Consider the following 20361-nt stretch of genomic DNA (forward strand, 5'->3'; position numbering starts at 1 on the left):
GGTGGCCCCTTTTGTTCACACACTCCTTCGATCACTTCTCTCGCACATCTTGCCACCAATCACTAAGTGTTTGGGGCTTGGGTGTGAGCTACAGTCCCCAACCCTCCTGTCAATTCATGAGCTGCCTCTGATGGAATGTCCCTCCTCTGTCCCACAACAGGAGAAAGCATCAGCCCTGAAGGTGTAAGCAGCTGCAGCTCCATCACCCCCCACAGGCCTGGCCAGTGCACCCGCCACTCTCCAGAAGCCAGTGCCCTTGAACCAGTTTGATCCCCGGGAGGTGGACTTCTCCAGCTCCACCTGTGTGCCCAGGTTGTGCACCCTGACTTTAAAGAAGCTGGTGGTTTTCGAGGAGATGGAGAATGGGCTTATGTCCATCTTGATTGCCTTGAAGATGCAGGGCTCCAAGAGCATCCTGAGGTCCCATGAGATTGTGCTGCCCCCCAGTGGACAAGTGGAGACCGACCTGGAGCTGACCTTCTCTCTGGAATACCCCCATTTCCTCAAGAGAGAAGGCAAGGAGCTACAGATCCTGTTGCAGGAGGGGAGGTGCTTTAGGAGCCGGACCATCCTGGGCTACAGGTATCTGGGCTACAAGACTCTGGCTGAGGGCACCATCCACATGGCCCAGGTGATGCAGTGACCTCCCCAGTGCAGCCAGGTGCTGAGCTTCTCCAGCAGCAATAAGGAGGCCTCCCCCAAGGTGGATGAGATTTGGATCTCCTCCCTGTCCAGCCAGCCCATCGACCATGAGGACGGCTCCAGGCAGGCAGGCCCCCAGGCCAAGTCTACTGATAGCTACTCTGAGGGGGAGTCTGAGAGCTTCTCCTCTGAGCAGGAAGCCAGCAATGATGCCAGGCAGTGGCAGGACCTGGACAAGGATGTCTTCCATGGGGGGAGCCACAGAAGGAGCAGAGTTTGAAAGGGAGAACAACGGCCATGACCAAGGAGCCAACCTTCAAGCAAAAGGTCATGGCATGGCTGCAGAGGGTCAGACCCCCTAAGGAGGTCCTGGAGTCAAAGCAGGAACCTGAGGGGTGTGTCTCTGAGGTGAAGGAGAACCTGGACCTTCTCTATGACACTCTGGAGAACCCCAGTGACTCAGACATGGAGGATAATGATAGTGCCATCAGCACCCGCAAGCCCAAGGGCAAGCCATATTTCAAAGGCCTGTCACATTCCAGCTGGCAGATGAAGACAGGGCGCATCCAGAGTACCTGGAACCAGGAGGAGCCTCAGAGTCTTGCAGATGTGCCAGAGAAGACCTGGGCCCCAGGTGGCAAGCAGTCCAGTGACAGACCCTCAGAATCGGTGGCCTCCAGCATGTCCACCCCCCAGGTGGCCAAGATCTGGAGCTTCTCTCCGTTCAGCCAACACGTCAAACATGAGGACAGCACCATCCAGGCTAGCCCCCAGGACAAGTCCATGGATCACTACTCTGAGGGGGAGTCTGAGAGCTTGTCCTCTGAGTAAGAGGCCAACAGTGATGCTGGGCATGGGCAGGACCTGGAGAAGAACAACTTCCACCTGGAGGAGGCTAAGAATGAGGGGTCATCAATAGAAAGAAAGGCGGCCATGACCAGGCAACAAGATATCAAGTAAAAAGTCCTGGCCAGGCTGGGCAGGGTCAAAGTAGCGGAGAAGGCCCTGGACTCAAGCAGGAACCTGCAGACCACATCCCTGAGGTGGAGGAGGACCTGGACCTTCTGTATGACATGCTGGAAAACCCCAGTGACAGTGGCCTAGACATGGAGGACAGCGACCATGAGAGTGTCCTCAGCACTCACAAGCCCAAGCTCAGGTCATCCGTTAACAGCCTGACACATTGCAGCTCCCAGATGGAGACAGGGAGCATTCCCAGTGCCCAGAGGCAAAAGGGGCTTCTGCGTCTGTCCCATGTGCCCCAGAAGATGAGAGCCTTGGGTGGTAAGAAGCCCAGCAAGAGAGCCCTCAGCACACCAACCCCTGGGGCTTAGTAGGCACAGCCCAAAGACAGCCCGGAGGCAGGGACCTCCACCAGAGACGTGTTCACCAAAAAGCAGCTTACCGAGGGGCGCGTCACTCCTGTCATCCTGCACTCTTGTATTCCCCTCCACCAGGTCCTAGGGAAACAGGCAGGTGGCCAGGACCTGAGCACATCCCTGAAGGAGCAGCCGATGATGCGGCCACAGAACATGAGGGCCAACCGCCGGGACCAGGAGTGCTGGTCGATTCCACCGAGCCAGCTGCTGATCCCCAGGAAGACCGTGTACAACCAGCTAACCCTCATCCGCATCTCTGACTACCAGCCGCCCAAGAGCGTCATCCTTGTCAACACCCCGGACTAGCAGGGGCAGTGCCTGTGGGACATCCTGCAGCAGGTCACCCTGCCCGTGGTGTGCACCTGCTCGCCGCTCATGTCCAGGAGGCCTTCAGCACCAGCGTCTCCTGGATACAGAGATGCAACTGCAATTCCCAGCCCCCGATGCCTTTGAAGATCGTAGTGTGGGGGGTGAAGCACTACTTCAGCTAGGTGCTGAGGCTTTTTGGGGAGCAGCTGTCCCACAAGACGCCCCGCTGGCTGGGCTACATGTGTTTCCTGGTCATCCCTCTAGATTCCCACCCCGTGGCCAGGTACCTGGGCTCCATGGATTAGCTCTACAACAACTTCTTCCAAGACCTGGCCTGGGGGCACCTGTTCAATGAGCTGGAGGGCCTGAGTGCCTTGCAGGACTTGGTGCACATCCTATCGAGAATCACACAGTAATTCGTGGTTGGCAACTGTGCCCTCCAGCTGCCCATTTTGGAGGCCATGCTCACCTCCAGGTGGAAGAGCCCCAACAAAGAGTCCTCACAGGAGTTCATTCCCTTTGAGGGGGTGGTAAATGTTGGAAGAGTGGAAACATCCTTGGCTATGACTCAGGTGGTGGGGGCCCCTCGGGCTCCAGCATGATTTCATCCACCCAGCTCTCTAAGGGAGCCTCATCCACATACCCTCCTCTTGGTAAGTGAGTCAGGGCCTGTTCTCCCCCAGGCAGGGCTTTCCCTCCAAGCTGAAGGGGTTGCAGGTGGATTACTAGATGGAAGCCCAGCTCACAGACATGAATAGAGACTCTGATAAGTAAGACCTGCCCACCAGCAAAAGCATGCTCAAGTGCACCTTCCAGGCTCTGCAGATCAGCAGGCTGCGGAGCAGCAGCAAGGCCACAGCCACGCCCACCATTTCCATGACAGTGTTCACCAAGGGGAAGAAGAAAGTGATGTTTTTTCCCAAGAAAACCAAGGACAAGGCCATGCAGTCCAAAAGCCAGAGCATGGAAGGCATCAGCCCCCTGGCCTGCATGGCCAAGCTCCCGCAGAATGTTCTGTCCCTTCTCAGTGAGGGTGTGGAGTGGGAGGGTGTGAAGTCCTTGTGGCTCGCAGCTCAGTGGTGCTCCCACCTCAAGCACTTCCTCATCTGCATCTTTGGACTCTCCAAGTCCACCTTCTAACCCTGCCCTTGGCCCTGTCCCTCCACCTGCTCTAGCCGGGCACTGGAGGGACCAGCTGCTTTTCTGTTAACATTTCAGTTCACTACAGAGACAGACACTGGAAGCACAAAGAGAAACAGTCTTCAGTGAGAATCTGCTCATAATCCGGAAATTAACAGGGTGGCCTCCACTAGGAGCCCCCAAGTGCTCTGCTTATTAACCAGACCTCTCTGGTGGGTGGGATATCAAGCAGGCAGTGTTGAGCTAGGGAATCATGGAAGGTGCGTTTTGGACTCAGGACCCTGACACCCCAGTGAAAAGGGTTATTGCCTTTGGGACCTGCCCTTTCTAGAAGCCAGGGCTCTGCTTCCTGGGGGAGCCAGCTCTGGTGTGTGCCCAGACTCAGAACTGAGTGACCAGAGGCCAAGGTCTGGCCTCCCATTGAGGGCATCCTGAGCATAACGGAGAGGTGGATCAGCCCAGCCCTGGGCCCCAGTGTCCAACCAGCCAAGTAGCCCCAGCAGCACCCACTCATGGTTCCCAATAAACTCCAACCTCACTGGAGAAGGGAAAGGATCTGTACGGTACAGCCTACCCAGGGACGGGAGCTGGACAAACTGGTTGAATACCTGGTGCCCACATTCCTGACCTGGGACCCTACCTTCATCCCCACCTCTCTGTGTTATCACAGAACGTTTGCTACCACCCTACAGGTGTTGGACCAACTATTTACCAGCTGAGCACCCTGCCCCTCCACAGCACAGTGGCCATTCGGTCACCTGTTTGCTGTGAGTCTTTAGGCCACTGCATCTCTCTGAGTGTTTGTTCCTCTGAACACTGAGTAAACCAAGGACCAACCTCACAGGGTTATTGTACACACTGGGTGGTTCTCCCTGGAGGTGCTCTCTGGGGTCCTGGACAGTGGGGAGGTCTGCTGGAGGGGCTGTGGTTGTGCTAATTCCTCATTTTCACTTCCTCATGTCAAAGCTTCTGCCTCATTTGTGATTCTCCTTGGGCCTTGGCATAATCTCTCTTCTCATCTGACAAAGAGATTGGAGATTCCATTAGGGTCCCTGTCCTGGGTGAAGCCAGAACAGAAACCCCAGGAGTGAGCAGTGGGGCTGCAGGCTCACTCAGTTGTCTCTGATGGGGCTGGTTTGAACTCCTTCATTCAGAAAATATATTAGAAGCCAGACCAGCACAAACACATCTCTAGGCACTGACCATAATCCAGTGCACAAAGCAAACCCCAACCCTGCACCCCAGAGCTTCCTGCTCACCAGGAGTGATTCAGTCACACTAGCTGCACAGGCAGGTAATGTCCACAGGATCGTCCATGTGATGTCCTTCTGGCCTCCTCTACCAATGGCTGCATCTTTCCATGTTGTCAAGAGGACGGTGAACCTCAGGACCAGCAGAAACAGTGAGTGGGCTTTGAATCAGAGCTGTGATGGCAGGATGGGGACTGTGAATTAAAGGTGCTAGCAAAACCCTGGATGCCACACATCATGGGGTTTCTGCAAGAAGGTTGAGGTCTGAGGAGTTGTCCTAGAAAAAAGGAAAAGAGTCAGAGAGAGCTGTGGGTGTTGATTTTGTGGTGTGGGAGAGCATGGGAGAGGTCAATTGGCACAGCCAGCCCCTCAGAAAATCCACCCCATCCCAGCGTAATCCCAATCCTGCCTCCACCCCTATCCAGGGACCCATACAGGGTGTGTGAGGAGCACCCTGCTTGCTTATCTGGTAGAACCCCCATAGTGGCAGCTTGGCTGGTGCTACCCACCCTGTGGGTGTTGAGTGTCAGTTGGAAGAGAAGAACCACACAGGAAACCTGGTAAATTAGGCAGCATCATAGGTGCAGTAGCCAATGTTTGAGGTGTTAGGAAGGTCCTGGGAAGCCAAGGCTGGCAACAGAGTTGGTTTGTTTGCTCATTGGTCAGATCTTCCTGGAGCACCTACTGTGTGCCAATGAGTGCAATGAACAGAGCCAATGCCAGCTCTCCCTGCTCTCATGGAATTGACATTTGAGTGGAATGGGTAGTGGGATGGGGCAGGGACACTGAGGGAGCATGCCTGGCTCCCCTAAAGAGGGGACAGGTGGTCACCTCATTGGTCACGGGATCTCAGTCACAAAGGCTTCCTGCCAGCCTCTCCTGGGTGACTAGGTGATCTCTGCCAGGTTTGCCAGATTGAATATGGACAAAGAGTAGTTTTGGTTCCTGGATGGGGAGGAGCAGGAGGCACAGGACCCCAGGATCTCTGAGTGGTGCTCTTAGGGGTGAGGGGAATGGGAAGTATGGAAGGAAAGGCCGGTCTTCAGACTTGGCTGCCCACCTGTCTCTCCCCACGGTCATCTCCTCCATCCTGGGCATCTGGATTTTCATCAGACCCAAGAATTTCCCTGCCTGATGATGCTCCTGGCTTACCTAGAGCTGCACTTTCCAGGCTCAGACATGGAAAACCAAGCCCAGCTTCTCCATTCACACCTGGAGCAACTTGAACCCACTGAGGCAGAGACAAGGGATGGGGAGGACCCAGGGTGGGTGGTGTGGCTGAGTGGGGAGTGCATGGGGCTGGGTCACACAGAGAAGAGCTTCCAGAAACTGGGGTTAGTCAGGATCCAAGAGTCACTCACATCACTGTCCCATGGTCTGCAGTCTGGAGGACTTCCTGGGATGTGGTCTTGAACTGAGACTTCAGTGATGGAGATGAGAGGTCTCCTTCCTGTGGAAGGCGCATAAAAGGCAATCATTGTGATAATCTGTTCTCTTCTTGGGTCTATAGAACCAGCTCCAGAGCAAGATGAAGGAACACCTAAAGAGGAAATACCAAATTTAGGTCCTTCTCCAGAGACAGAGCAGGCTCCAGGACCAGCTTTCATTGAACTTCAAGATGTAGAACCAGCCCAGCCGGGAGTGGCTCAGCGGTTGAGCGTCGACCTAGGATCCAGGCGATCGGGGTTCAATTCCCGGTCAGGGCACATGCCTGGGTGGTGGGCTCAATCAATGACTCTTTCATCATTGATGTTTCTATCTCTCTCTCTCCCTCTCCTTTCCTCTCTAATCAGTAAAGAAATATATATACATATATATACATATATATATATATACACATATATATACATATATACATATATATGTATATATGTGTGTGTGTGTGTATATATATATATATGTGTGTATATATATATATATATATATATATATATATATATATATATATAAAGAGCTTTGTTTAAAAAACAAAAAGGAAAAAAAAGATGTAGAACCACCTGTACTATATGAGCCACTGACCTCACCTCGTGTGAGGCCTGTGGTCCCTGGCCCTGGGCCAGAGCATGTGTCAGCAGCCATGGCAGAAAGGGCTTCCCCTCCCCGCTAATTGTACTTTGTAAAATTTTTGTGTTTATCTTACATACACTTAGAATTTTAGTGTATTTTCTCTTATAATATTGAGTAAAACAAAATGTCTTTTAAGTAATATTTAATAAGATACTATAAGAAATAAATTTAATTTAAATCAAACAAGATTTAACGCCATGATCTTTCAAACTCTAAATTCCAACATCATTAAGTACATTCACAATTTTCCCAGCCGTCACATCCCATCAGAAGCACTCTTTGGCCCCAGAGCATTTTCATCCAGAGAACCCCAGGCCTGGTCTTCCATCACTGCCCACCTTCCCCGCTAAATCCCTGATAGTCCCTGGTGTTCATGTGTTGCCAGGGACTTACCTATTACAAATTTTCATGGGAGTGAAATCCTAGCATGTGTGGCCTTTGGTGTCTGACTATGAAATGGATGAGATGAGAAGACTGGTGGTGATGTGGTTCCATAAAAAGTTTTCATTAGGAGGGAAAATCCCAAAGAAGCACATATTATGTGTGGCAAAGAAACCCCAATATTAAATATTTGCATTAATTTGGGGGATGGACCACTCTGAGAATTATGACGTGAGAGTTGGAAATGGTATGGAAATGCCTGGGCCTCTGAGGCACCTTTAAAATCTTTCTTTTCTTGGACAGGCAGACTTGAAACTCTCCTAGTGTACACAGTATAAAAGTTGTAAAGTCAGAAGTTTGTAATAAAATATTTAGCTTTTAAGGTTTTAGAAAAATTGTTTATTAGTTAAATAAGAATTAAATATGAGCCAGCCCGGCTGGACATGGCTCAGCTGTTGAGCACGTCCTAGGATCCAGGAGATCGCAGTTCAATTCCTGGTGGTGGTACAAGTCTGGGTTGAGGGCGTTGTCCCCAGTCAGTCCTGCAGGGAGACAGCCGGTCAGTGATGACTCTCATCATTGATGTTTCTATCTCTCTCTGAAATCAATATATATATACATATATATATGCATATATATATGTATATATATGTGTGTGTGTGTGTGTGTGTGTATATAAAATATAAACCAAGAGAAGACACGGTCACTCCTTCTACCAAGAAATACTTGCCATGAAACAGTTTCCATGTTTTCACCTTTCCGTCTCAGGGCTGCAGTGTGTATTGGGTGTGAGTGTGGGGGACAGGGTATCAGGGCTGTGCTCCTCTGTGACTTGGTGTCCCCACAGGTGGACATAGCATATCCATTCTCAGTGACCATCACAGACTCTGACTTTTCAAGCTCATGGCTAAGCTGCTCCATGGTTATCACTGAGAGGCCCACCTCCAGGGTGCAACAGCAGAGGTTTTTGTTTGGGGCTGTGACAGACAGTGATAACCATGTCTTAGCTCTGTATACACAAGGGTATACAAAGGACTTATCTAAATGTTCACCCCCACACTTCATCATATCTCAAGCCCAGAGGCATCCACTCTAGTGCTGGCAGCCTCAACAAACCCCAGGGCTCTGACCAAGAAACACTTTTCAGAAAACTTGAATGTCAACTTTGTACCCTAAGTGTTGAAGAGCATGAACCCAGCTCTTCAGGTCAGCATCATTGGATGAAAATGGGCCACTGGAAATATTTGCTAGAATAGATACTAAAGAAATAACCCGGAAAAAGTGGGTTACAAGGCTTGATGTCAAGTCCATCTCAAAGATATTACCCTTTTTATGAGTATTTTTCCACTGACAAGAACATTCCCATGTGATGTTAGGTGTATCATATATTACCAGAATAGCTAGTAAATTCATGTGACAAGATGAAATGTGGCAAGAGTGCTTGGTAGAGCCTAAAACAAGAAAATAGTTCTGTGTTTACTGTCTTCTGTTACTTGTCAGTAAAACAGTAATACAAGAAAAACAAAAATGGAAGTACCACTCTAGGTGTACATATAGCCACATGAATATTTCTGGTTATTTCTAAAAAGTGCATGTTACAACTACACAGACTAGTATATAGAATAAAATATAATCACTTGTGTTTATACTAAATCTTAAAGTGTGGCCATTGCATGGGTGTGTGTTAATTACAACATTAGAGTGACATTTGAGGCCCTTGAACTGCTGATTCCATCCCATTTTTTCCCTCCCCTAGGTAATTACTATCATCTACTATATATGTTTTTATGATTTTACACAAAATTTGTGCGCACACAGAAATAATTAGCATTGTCTTGCATATTTTAAATGTTTATTTCCATAGCATCACCCAGGGTGTATTCTGAAACTGGCTTTTTCACTCACATCATGCTGTGAGATTTGTCCATGTCCCTACACATACATACTCAAGTCTGTTAGTGGTGCAGCTCTCATAGGTCTACCCTATAATTGGTTGATTCTGCTGTTGAAGAACATTTAGGAGAGTTCTAGTTTTCACCATTATCAGCAATACTCAAGTGGACTTTCTTTTACTCTTCCTTTTGGGCACATGGATGATGGTTCTCTAGAGTGTACTGCTAAGAGTGACTTTCTGGAAGGAAGGCCCTGCACACCTAACTTCACTCATGGGTGCTGTTTCAGAGGCTGCATCAGCCATCCCCACCTCCCAGCTGCTCTGAATGTTGCCTGCTCAGGGCTCATAAATGCCCTTTCCCTGGCCAGAGGGCTTAGGTGCTTCCCCTTCCTGCCCTGGGATGTAGGGGCAAAGCCAGCAGGAAATAACTGACTGGCACTGGGTGGACAAGACTGGCTCCTTACCTCCAAGTGGGAATGATTCGCTGAGTACAATTCGGGTTCCAGATCTCCTCTCAAGACCAGGCTGAACTTAATGAGCTGAGTCCACATCTCTGCTCAGCTCCATTGTCTTCTGAGGTCATTGCTTCAGTAACCACTTTCCCAGTTCACACAAGTCACTCTGCTTCCAGGGAATCTGAGCCAAGATGACTAATATTGCCAAAGCCTCTCCAAAACAGTTGTTCCAATTCCTACAGTTAGGGAGAGGCGTGAAGGCTGAGAAAGAGACAGGCGTTCTAGGAGTTGGGGTTGGGAGGCTTTGAGATGAAAGAGCTTGTGATTTCAACAAGCTGAAAGAAAGCCAGTCTGGCTGAAGTTCTGGGGACAGAAAACACAGAATAATGCTGGTTGAAGCTGTACATTTATGTAGGAGCGAGACAGTAGGCTGGTGTTCATTTTTTTCCTAGTTGTAATAGGAAGTTCTTGAGATGCTTTCTGCAGAAAAGTGATAGGGGGCAATTTAATTTGCATCTCTTTGCAATTAGTGACATTGAGCATCTTTTCCTAGGTCTATTGGCCATCGGGATGTCCTCTTAGAGAAGTGCCCTTTTAGGTCCTTTGCCCATTTTTAAATGGGATTGTTTTGTTGTTGTTGTTGTTGTTTTTTGCTATTGGGTTGTCGGAGTTCTTATCTATTTGGGATGTTAACCACTCATCAGATGTGAGTATCATTGGGGAACATGTCCTCCCATTCAGTGGGTTCTCTTTCATTTTGTTGGTGATTTCCTTTGCTGTGCAAAAACTGTTTAGTTAGATGTAGTCCCATTTGTTTATTTTTTTCCTCTGTTTCCCTTGCTGGGGAAGATATATCAGAAAAAAATATTACTAAGAGAACTGCCCAAGAATTTATTGCCTGTGTTTTCTCCTGGTATTTTTATGGTATCAAGTCTTACATTCAATTGTTTAGTCCATTTCGAGTTTGTTCTCCTATGTGGGGTAGGAAGGTGGTCTGCTTTTACTCATTTGTAGGTATCTGTCTGATTTCCCAGCATCACTAATGTAACAGTCTTTACCCCATTGGATGCTCCTGCTTCCTCCATCCCTTATTAATTGACCATCTAAGTGGGTTGTTTCTGGACTTTCTTCTGTCCCATGGATCTATATTCTATTTTTATGCCAGTCCCCTGTTGTTGTGATTGCTATGGCCTTGTTGTATTGGTTCATATCAGCTACTGTGTTTCCTCCAGCTGTTCTTTTTCCATGTTGCTGTGACTATTTGGGGTCTTTGGTTGATACATATAAAATTTTGTATCATTTGTTCTAGTTCCCTGAAATACACCCTTGGTATTGTGATGAGAATTGCATTAATCTATAGATTGCTTTGGGTAGTATGGACATTTAACATTGTAAATCCTTCTTGTCCAAGAACATGGTGTCTGCTTCCATTTTATTTATTTTTTGTCTCTTCAATTTCTCTCTTCAGTGTCTTATGATTTTCTGAGTACAGATCATTTACTTCTCTGGTTAAATTTATTTGTAGGTATTTTATTATTTTTTTTGATGCAATTGTGAAAGGGAATGTTTTTCATTTGCCTTCCTGTTAGTTCATTATTGGTGTATAAAAATACAACCAATTTCTGGATGTTTCTTTTGTATTCTGCTACTTTACTGAATTCAGTTATCAGCTCCAGTAGTTTTTTGGTGGACTCTTTAGGGTTCTCTATATACAGTATCATGTCATCTGCAAATAATGACAGTTTTACTTTCACCTTTCCTATTACGATGCCTTTTATATCTTCTTTTGTTCTGATGAATTTGGCTCAGACTTCCAGAATTATGTGGAGTAAGTGTGGTGAAAGTGGACATCCCTGTCTTGTTCCTGATGCTTTCAGTGTTTCTCCACTGAGTGTGATGCTGATGGTAGGTTTGTCATATACAGCATTTATTACATTGAGGCATTATCCCTCTACTCTCACTTTGCTGAGAGATTTTATTATAAATGGCTGTTGATGTTATCAAAGGCCTTTTCCGCACCCAAAGACACGAGCAAGTGACTCTATCCTTCATTCTGTGTGTGATGTATCAAGTTTATTGATTTGCAAAACTTATACCGACCTATCATCCCCAGAATAAGTCCCACTTGGTCATGGTGGATGATCTTTATAATGTGCTGCTGGATCTGATTTGCTCATATTTGGTTGAGCATGTTTGAAACTATCTGCATCGGGGATATTGGCCTATAACTTTCAATGGACTATTAGTATTTCCAAATGCACAATGACAGCTACCTGCACAGAGCACATTTTTACCGCCCCTCTTCCAGGACTGAAATCTTCGTTTCCTGCACAACATCGCTTAATTCTTACATAGAAGATAGCTGAAGTCTTCTTTTCTTTTCTCTCTTTCTCTCTTTGGGTAAAACCACACACAACACATTCTTCAAATATGTCTTTCTTCCAGATACCTTACTGAATTCTCTAGTTTTCAGTTAATTTTTCTTGGTTTTCAAGTATAAATCATTTCCTGTGGAAAATGACTTTTTTTTCCTTTTCATTGTAACTGCTCCGCCCCATGAAGTTCTTATAGCTCAGATTCTCCAGAACATCAAATGAAATCCGTGAAATCAGGGGTATTTGATTCATCTTGGCTTTAATAGGAAGACTTCTGGTATTTCTTACAGTGTGAGCTTGTGGTTTTCTGAGTCTTCATTAAGTTCAAGATTCTTTATATCCCTAGTTTACTGAGAATTTTATTTTTGTTTTGATTGATTGATTTTGATTATTGACACTATTACAGATGTCCCCGAATCGCCCTCTTGCCTACCTCCACCCATCCCCTGCCCCCCAAACCCTAAGCCTAAAGTGAGCCCCCTTAACAACACTGCCTCTGTCCATGAACAATGCATATTTGTATATTCATTGTTGCTTTTAAACTCAGTAATTGATGTTAAATGTTTCCAAATGCCTTTGCTTGTCTAAGGATCTGATGCACCATTCTCATTGTGCACTTTTCTGTTTATGTAAGCCTGGGCTTAGCCTGCAAGTATTTCCTTTAGATCCTAGTATCAAATGCCGTCACACAGGACAGAGCCTGGGCCCTGAGAGAGGGCCCCTGGTGGCCGTGGGAAAGAATTACTTAATTTTAAGAAAGAGTATGAGGGCCTGAGACCAGCCTTCTCCTCGGTGGGTGGGGTGGGGAGATAGGGTCATCCTTTATTTTGAACTTGAGGAACACTAAGAAGGGTAGAAGGGCTGGATTTTGCATCTAATAAATGCTTGGGACTACTGAACACGGTGAGCAACCTGTGGAATTAGGGAAAACCCTTGGCTGCAGCTGGTGTGTGGACCTCCTGGCTTTTCTTTAGCTGGCCCTGGCTTTGGTTTGCTTCTCTGTGCTCTCTCGCCTACCAGTGTTTGCAGATTACTGCTTACTATACTTGCTGGGTACAGTATGAAATGTGTTTTGCATCTAAAATTAATAAACTTGAGAGCAGGAAAAGACTCAGGACTTCCTGAGTGATTAATTGCAGTTCTGCAGTCGCAGTAGCAAGAATATAACTCCCTTAGGTGTAATATGAGTGATGGGGTTAATTGCCTGCAGGTAGGAGGGAGTATAGAATGTTGGGTTGGAGACAGACAAGTGTCCTGAGTGTAACTGAAAGTTCGGTTTGGCTGCCTGCCACAAGACCAAAGCCAAACTGGTGAGACAGCTGGTGGTGCAGAAAAAAGGAGGTTGATTCAGGTGCTGGGACCTGGGAGGACTCCCATCGCAAAGAGCGTCTCCCCTTCATGCTCAAGCACAGTTCTTACAGGAATAGGGAGGGGAAGGTGTTTTTGTTTGTTTGTTTATATCCAATTATATTCCTGGCTTTTGGAGCGCTCAGTCCCTATCCATTCACCTTTAGCCTTTGGCACACTGAATGTCAGAACCTTCCCCTGCCCCATGTGGGAGACTCCCCACTGCTCCTGACTAGGCACCAGGGTCACTGTGTATGTGGGGGAGTGTACTGCAGAGCCTGCCATCAGGAATCCTGGAGATGCCGCAACCCTCATGTTGCCTCTCCACAGTGGACACAGTGCCCACACCTCGAGGGAAACCAGCTGTAGGTTACAGGGCACCCTGGGTCCCTGCCAGCCTTCCCTCAGTAGTGGACAGCCACTCACGCCCATTGCGCTGCAGGCTGCCTGAGCTCCATCTGTCTATGGTATCATGAGTATTTAGTGAAATCTGGAGAAAACAGGAGACACTCATGCCCAGAAGGCCAGCTGCTGAGATCCCTTATCCTGGCTAAAATTCTTACCTAGCCCCAACTCCTAAGGAAAACAAGGCGGAATGTGAGACTCCATTTTAGCTTCCACCCTCACTAAGCAGGTGATATGCAAAGAGACAAAGGACAATTAAATAGGGAATCTCAGCTACAAACACAGTACAGACATTGAGAGCTACCAGCCATGTCAGAAGCACAAAATCCAGGAAAGTGTGACAATCAGCATCATCAAAAAGGAAGAACTTACTTCCAAGGAAAGAGACCTAATAAAGCCCAAGAACACGTTTTCAAGATAAGTGTAATGGTATACAGCAGGGTAACGCATTCATGAAATAAAGACAGTGGTTATGTAAGAGAACTGATTAGCGATCTTGCAAATGAGCCCTGCGTTGGGCTGCCTAAGGGCTGCGGCGACTCAGCCGCCCGGCCCGCGGTCACTGAGCTCCGGGCAGGGCCCGCCGCGGGGCAGCCGGGCGTCCGCTCCGGGCCTAACCGGTTGACGGTCTTTGCCCAAGTTGGACGGCGGCTTTGCTCCGAAAGCGGAAAGGGCGAGAACCGGAAGGCCCCGGAAAAGGGTGGGAGCGGGAAGCACACATCCCAGCGCGGACGGCGACCCGGCAGCAGGGCCGCCCTCGGGGCGCACGCGGCCCTCCCAGCCCCGCACCGCCTCAGGTGCCCGGGAATGAATGAGGCTCCCCGCTGGCCGCCGGGCTCCCTCACAGGCGACTAGGCGAGCAGCGCGATGCCCAGCAGCAGCTTCATCCTCCCGCGGTTGATGGCAGACGCGAGGCGCAGCAGCGCCTTGCTCACCATCCCCAGCAGCGCGCGCCCAGGGCCCTGCCCCGCCTCCGCCGCCTGCGGCACAAAGCGCGACGCCCGCGGCGGCAGGAGAGAGCCCCGCCCCTAGCCGTCCGCGAGGCCCCGCCTCCTCCCCGGGTGTCCTGCAGGCGGAACCACTGCGCAGGCGCGACTCCGCCCCAGACCCGCCTCCCTCGCTCTTCCAACCTCCACCTCGACCTCTGTCCTGGGGCCACTGGGGCGGCTCTCCCCTCGGTTCCCTAAGAATGTAGCTGCAGGGGTGGGGCGGGCTCTGCGCATGCGCCTGCGGCGTGTTTCCCCAGAGCAGCGCCTGGCGCAGGCGCAGGAAGGTGCGTCTCCAGGCTGAGGGCGGGGCCCTGGTCGCCAGGTTTCCGAACCCAACCCACCTGGTGGCCGCGGTGGGCACTCAAATGAGGCCGTGAAAAGAAGCGTTTGCGCTAAGTTAGGCCGCGCCTGTGAGGGCTTTGAAGGCTCCCTCAGAGGGACCAGTTCCCTGGGCTGCTTTGTTGGCTTTAGTTACAGGAGCAGCGGAGAAAATCATTAATCCCCGAAACACTGCTCCCGGCAAACCCCGTGCACTGCTCTGTATCGGCTGCGATGTCTTTTAAAAACAAAGGGTTTACTGTTATTACAGAAAAGTAATGCTAGTGGTGGAATTAGCACAAACCGGGTGAGGGAAAGGGTGACTCACGCGGCCCCTGCCTCAGGGAGATCACTGACGGGGCTGCGTGTGGGTTCAGCCCAGTTTCCCGAGTGGCTGTGTTTTAACAGTGAGGGGGCGAGTCATGGAGGTGCAGTGACTGCCTGGGGCACCTGGATCTATTTCTTCAATTAGCATTTATTGAACGCCTGCTTCACTCGGAGCTGTGTCGGGCCCACAGACACCATCACCCCACCCACAGACACTGGTCCCCAGGAGGGCAGAGAGGGTACCCACAGATCTCTAGGTTGTCTGGAGAGACCCCAGGGGGTATTGGGGAGCTGCTGATGAGCCAGGCTGACCCTCACCACAGGGAGAAAGCACAGCAGGCAGCTGGGTGCAGACCTCTGAGCACCAGGCCTGTTTGCAAAACTCTACCTGCTGCCCTTCGTCACCTTCATTAAAAATGTCACAGTGAAGCTGTAAGCAGATTCCAAGCCTATTAAGTTGTCGGTGGGAGTTAGTTGAAAGGTACCTATCAATTCAAGGCCAGAAATTGTGAAATGCATGCTATTTTGGTAAAAAACTCCCTAAAGCCCAGGTTCCTAGTGGAGCCCTCTTCCTGCCACCGCACTCTGTGGCCAACTTCTCCTGCCCCGCTGGGTTAAGGATACGAAATACCATCAGCAGCTGCAGGGGGAAATGCTGCTGCTGTCGTCATTACCACCCAGAAAACCATTGGTGACCCAAGACCCTGATTTCCAGTTCAACCAAAGCCAGAATTACGGAGTAAGCAACAGTAAGCATGTACCCCGTGGCCGTGTGAACCCCCGAGGGAAGGAGGTGCCGAGGACGACCTGCAGGCTCATCGGGGAAACCTGGGGCTGAGGCAAGTCCACACTCGGTGCTCCTCTCTTCTCTCTTCTTCCAGCCAGCCCAGCCCACCCCACCCCTCACCAGGTTCTGGGCTCTCATCTGCCCCACCCTCACCTTGCTATCTACTTTATTCTCTCCATGGATATGTGAACAAAAATATTTTACAGCAATTTATGGTTCCACGGCACTGTTCTTGATACCTGGGGTAATTAAAAATGAATCATAATATGGCTTCTCTCCCAGCTTGTAAAAAGCCTAAGAAGGGTAGAAAACTAGAATTTATTAAACTTCTGTTTATGTGGGTCGCTTTCCCATGTGATCCTATTTAATTCTGTACTGGCCCTGTGATGTGGGGTTGCTGCTGTCTTTAACAGATGAGGACATTGAGGCTCTGAGGATTCAGTGTCCACAATTCTGAGAGTGTTGTGCTGCCTTTTGAACCCGTGCCTTATTCCTGTATGAGAATGCTTTCACTGAAGGCTTGTGCAGAAACAATTATAATTCATGGTAAAGAGTGGTGAGCACTGTGGGACAGGCTCAGGTGGATGGCTAAGGAATTTCACAAGAGAGACATTGCTGCCAGGGAGTGTGCCCTCGAGCTGAATGTTAGCAATTCAGTGGGAGTATTTACGTCACCCAACTCAAGGAGTTTGTAGCTTGGGGTGTTCCATTCAAGAAGGAGACATGGTTGTCACCAGGTAATTTTACTTACTTCCAGCAAGAAAAGGAGAGGAATTCTTACCCAAAGCTCTGTCTTTAAGGGAGACTTAGCCATTGTTTATATGTGGTTAATTGCATGTTGATTTCTTTTTTGCATTTAGCTTAATTTATGATTGAGTTCCCTCAAGCTTATCCTGTTTACAGCTCAGTCTGCAAAATACTGCTACATTTTAACATTTAGCAAGAACAGCATTTAGTAAGTGCTGCCCGGACGAGCAGACCCTTGTTCTAACAGTTATCCCATGGAACTGAGCAATTGCTATAAATCAGATTTTTTTATTTGTTTGTTTTTGTTTTTACCAGCACATCTCTGCTTCCAAGGCAGAACACTGAGAGCTAGGCCTTGCATGGCAGGAACCACCTGACTTGAATTTCAAAGCACAAGTACCTGTTTTCCTCATACACTTTGGGCTGGATCACCCTTAAGTACTTGCAGAAGCAGGGGCTCTGGAAAGGGAAAGGATCCCATAGGAAACACTGGGGATCTTTCTTTGGCAGGAGGACTGGGGAGCAAGAAGAGAAGATATAATTAATATTGGAAAGCAAGATCCTGCAAGGCCCTGAGGATTAGCACAATTAGGACACCATGGATGAGGCTGCTCATTAGTCTTGATGGCAAAGCAAAATTCTCTGTGTTCTCATGGCCCCTCCCCCCTTCCTTCTTGGATGGCTTTGCTAGGCTCTGCCCTCCTTCCCATGGCCTTTAGGACCCAAGATCTAAACATTTTTGAAGCAGTGTAAGGAGTTATGAAGCAAAGGGCTCCTGACTTGATGGAGCCAGGAAAGAATCTAGTTTCCAGAGACTGGTTTGTCACCGCCTTAAAATAAGAAAAGTTCAGTACAAAGAATCGTTGATTCCCAGGGTTGACTCAAGTCTGTTCGGTGAAGTAGCTGAGTTTCGAGGTCTCCGGAGGGAGATGAGCTCCACAGACCTGAACCAAGTTGCTGTGTTTTGAAAGGACGCAAACGCGAGGCTGTTGCACAGAAAGGGAATTTTCTCTGCCTTTTAGAGAAAAATGTTCTCCTTTGTACTAACATGTGACCCCCTTTAGGACCAGTCCCCTTAGTTCAATGCCAACACTTTTCCTGTTTATTTCCTTTTTGAACTTTAATGTTTAGATGATACCACCTGCTGTTGAAGGACATGAACTGTGTTTTCTCTGTTTTTGTGTTGCTGGTTAGTCCAATATATGGTACCTGGGAAGCTCTTAAAAAATGCCAAAATAGCCTGGCTGGTATGTGTCAGTGATTGAGCACTGACCCCTGCACCGAGAGGTCACTGCTTTGATTCTTGGTCAGGGCACGTGCCTGGGTTTCAGGCTTGAACCTCAGTAGGGGGCGTGCAGGAGGCAGCCAACTGATGTTGATTTTCTTCCACTGATGTTTCCCTCTCGCTCTCTCTCTCTCTCTAAAATTAATGACAACATACTTAAAAGATTTCTGGCTCTGTTTTCTAATATGGTGGCCCTTGTTATACTGAAAGTAAATGCATGAGCACTGTGGAATTTGGGCAGACATAGACTCCTGATAATTTCCAGGGGTTAATTACAGAGCAAAAGCTGTTCACTCAGGTAACAGAATTCTGTAGAAAAAATTTTGCCTTGTCTTACAACCAAGCCACGTAGCTTCGTTAGAACAACAAAAAAATAATTGTTGCTGCTCACTGAGGGAGGCACTGCCTTTCCTGGAAGTACATCCTCTTCATCCATTTATCAAAGATTTAATGAACACCTACTGTGTGCCAGGAACTCTGATGGGTTCTGAGAATGTAAAGTTAAGTAAGACATGGTTCTTTCCCCCCCAAATTAGGGTGATAAATTAGGGTTAAAATTTTAGGAATTAAAAAAGTGCCCAGTTAAATTTGAACTTGGAAATTTATTTTAGAATATTTATAATATAGTATAAGCCCCATGCATATTTATATTAATTTTTTTTTCTAGTGTATGTGAAATTCAAATTTAACTGGGTATATTCTACTTTATTCTGTATTCCAGTGGCACCCACTGTAATGGTCACATGACTAGACTGTTGTTGGAGTTCAAGGGACAGGCTCTAATTCTGCCCAAAGGAGCCAGGAAAAATTTCTCAGTGATATTCAAACAGTAGGTATCACTCAATTGATAGCTCACAGTAGTTACTATGTTCTCATTTTCAGATGAGGAAACAGCCAGAGGTTAAGTCCCTGCTGTGCTGGGGTTGATCACAGGCAACCTCAGCTCTTAGCCCTCACTGAACCACCATGCTGCTCTTATCCTGTTGCTCCAAGTCACCTGGCAGAACAATGTGTCCATGTTACTTGCCGTTCAAAGCATTTTTGCGTCTGTCAGCTTAAATCTCTCACGTGACACATGGAGGGACTGAGAAATTCACTTGCAAGACACTGGCCTCTGAGCAGTGAGATGAGTGTATTTGTGCAGCAGGTGACTCCTGAGCCCTGCACACCTCACAGCAACCTTGTAAGAAGACCTGCTTGCTGCTGTGCCCCACTTGTGTAAGTGGGGACACAGAGTAGGTAAATTTCCTTTCATGACAAGTTTGTTATCTCAGCCATGCTTGGGACTCCTAGGCGAGGCCTCAGTCCTACAGCAGTTCTGCCTGGTGGGTGCCTGTTTTCCTTTCAATAAAGTTCAGGCAAATGGAGGTAAATCAAACTATGACGTGGAGATCTTAATATTCATCAAAGTGTAGAATCTCCTTCTGTTAGGCCTTTAAAAAAGAAAAATGACCCTCCTAGTGGGAGAAAGCATAGTGAAGGGCCTGGATGTCACCCTCGAGTGGCCATCAGGTTCCCCTGGGTGGCTGGCCCCACCCACAGTGTTTCTGAGTCAGCAGGTCTCGGGCCCTGAGAATGTGTTTCTGACCATTTCTTGGGCTGTGCTGCTGCTGCTGGCCCGTGGGCCACACTGGGAATGAGACAAACTCGAGCAGGGAAACGAACCTGTGAAGTCGGAAAGCCCGGGTCTGATTCCCAGCTTTTAGCTGTGAACTTGCCAACTTACGTAGCCTGGTTGAGTCTCTGATTCTTCATGTTACAGGCTTTTGGAGCCTTTCTGAGGGTTAAATGGCATAACGTTGATGCTAATTTGTCTGCCCTTCCTCCTTTGGAGACAGCACAGCTGTGGGTGCATGTGGGTAGTGAGCAGAGGATTGCCCATGCTGACTGCCTTGCCTGCCTTTCTCTGAGGAAAGGAGCCATTGGACGTGGTCCCTGACTGACTGGTGGTGGGGGAAGTAGAGGAATCTTCTTTGGCCTGTTGCTCAGCCTGGAGGAGAGTCCCAGGGTGGCTGGGGTTGCACCTGTGTCCCTGCAGGAAGTCCCTGGGAGGTAAGACACTATACTCTTGTCTGGGTTTCCTGGGAGCAGATTTAGAGACAAGGTGCAAAGAGTTGTTTTCTGGGGTGACCCTAGGGAACCTGGCAGGAGAGTGGGGCCTGCTGGTCAGGGAAGGTGGCCCCGGGGTGCAGGAGAGCTCAGGAGCCACTGCTCAGCACTGGCACTGCCAGGAGGAGTTGCAGCATTATCTGGCCTCACATTAT

The 20361-nt window shown here is 48.5% G+C and overlaps 1 pseudogene across 1 annotated transcript; it reads left to right on the plus strand.

Moving 5' to 3' along the window:
- Window positions 1-220: 220 nt before the first annotated feature.
- Window positions 221-2932, plus strand: LOC308566292 (phosphofurin acidic cluster sorting protein 2 pseudogene; annotated as a pseudogene). The gene is made up of 3 exons: window positions 221-1469; window positions 1562-1808; window positions 2100-2932. The product of its transcript is annotated as a phosphofurin acidic cluster sorting protein 2 pseudogene (transcript).
- Window positions 2933-20361: the final 17429 nt, after the last annotated feature.

The sequence above is a fragment of the Miniopterus schreibersii genome, assembly GCF_964146895.1.
Source record: "Miniopterus schreibersii genome assembly, chromosome: 13".
NCBI classification, from domain to species: Eukaryota; Metazoa; Chordata; class Mammalia; order Chiroptera; family Miniopteridae; genus Miniopterus; species Miniopterus schreibersii.